Source organism: Diadema setosum, chromosome 18, assembly GCF_964275005.1.
Source record: "Diadema setosum chromosome 18, eeDiaSeto1, whole genome shotgun sequence".
In the NCBI taxonomy this organism is placed as follows: Eukaryota; Metazoa; Echinodermata; class Echinoidea; order Diadematoida; family Diadematidae; genus Diadema; species Diadema setosum.
Genome location: NC_092702.1, coordinates 29,376,278 through 29,378,389, shown reverse-complemented (window position 1 = coordinate 29,378,389; position 2,112 = coordinate 29,376,278).

Here is a 2,112-nt window from a genome sequence, read left to right as displayed (position 1 = left end):
ACGAAATGACAATATTTTGTAACTATATGAACATTTCGTCCACAAAATGATAATTTCGTTAACGAAACAGACATTTTGTCGATGAAATGACTGATTTCGTAATGAAATATTCCATGCGACACTTGGCACGCCATGGTTTTTGTCCATGGTTTAAACCATGGTTTCATTTGTACCACCTTCGTGAATCCGGGCCCATGTGTCTCTGTGGTTACCTTGAACTTGGATATTTTAATCTTTTATCATCTCATGATATGGCATGAATAATGCACACAGTCAGATAGTGTTGAAAGTAATGAAGTTTCACATAGGGCCAATGATTTCAATCAGGTGGTCGAAAAGGTATACAACTGGTTGATTATTTCTTCCCTAAGATGAAACATCTGAATGATGCTAGTACATGTAGTCTGAACATACATAAAATTTCAAGGGTTGATGTCCCTCTGAGATTACTGGTCTGAGTGTACAGATCGATCAAATCCACGATACAAAGTGAGTCAGATTTATTTTAGAGCTAGTGTATATTCTTCAGATACAACTGTAAGAATTTATGCAATAATTATCTTTTCTTTCAAACACAATCAAGACAATAAATACATTTTTGTTCAACCAGTGTATGCATACCAGTTATAAGCATGTTATGTCAAGCTAAAAGAGGGGCAACGCCATTAAAATAAAAGGCCTAAGTTCTTACTAATCAAACTTGTGATTTGATATTTTTCATCACCAAACAACAGTTACACGGATGATGATGGTGATGATGATAACAACTAAAATCACAATAATAATTCTCATATAAATACCATTACCATCATCATCATCACCACCACCATCATCATCATCATTATCAAAATGACCTCACACACTAATTTTGTGTAGGTACACCAGTACAGGTTGATATGCACATACTCCAGTCAGTATTTGGTGGAATTTTGCCTCATTTTGCTGGTCCCTAAATTCAAGAATTAAATATGGGTATTTGCCCAATGAAACATTTTAGAGCAAAATTCAATTTCAAAGTCAGTTAGGTTGGTTGCTTTAACTGAATTGGCGCCTTTAAAATGTAGGGTATATTCCTACAATGAATGTACATGTACAAATATATCTATAGCAAGTGTATGCCATTCATCCTCTAGAACCCTAACTGGTCAGCATCAGAAAATAAACAATTTGAGACAGTTAAACTAATACCAAGTGCAGAAATTTTCATATTATATCTCATAGGTATGATGGATGTTGTATTAACTTTGTAATTTTGCTGACTGTATACATTTGATTAGTAATGGTATAAATCTATGTAAACATAATAGAATATTAAGATTGAAAAATTTGCAAGTTTTCATCTCTTCACTCTTATCAAATTGAGTAAAGTACACAAAACTTTCCACATGAGAAAATATTTCCAAAAATGTGGTCATTGATTATCAATGCAACATGAAATTTTTCTGGGAATGATAACACACATGTATGAATAACAATAAGATATCTAAGCTGTACTTTGCGTGTATATGTCTATGATGCTGAAAGCCTACAAGTGATGCAAACTAATAAGCACAGTCTTAAATTCTACTCATTTCCCATCATCAACACTTCACCTTTCAATAAATATTGCTTTTTTTTCTTACCTATAGTAATCTCTGCAGTTAGTCCCACTCAAACCGCATGGCTGTCATATGTGCATTGCAGTACATTGTGCTCATGCACAATGTACCTTCTTTTATGACATCTTCCACAACTGTGGCATTTACACATTCCCACCCATTCAGAGTGTGAATATAAAGGTACAACAAACTTAAAACAGGCATGTCTCAATTGACATGTTACATTGAAAACTTAGGCTGAAAAAAGAATCTACATTTGAAATTTGTACATAATCATCAAAGACGAATGTAAGGCAATAAAGATAGACAGCGAACAGGTAAAAGAGCTGGTTACTAGGCCAGTTCATTCATCAAAAAAAAAAAAAAAAGGAAAAAAGGAAAAAGAAGTAAACTGAACTTGAAGTGAAACTGATGGTAAAGAAAGAATGAGAAATATAAATCATTCATAAAGTATATTCTGATGATTTGTTTTTCATAGAACTGGACTTGCCAGTTGCATGGACCAGGGCTGGAG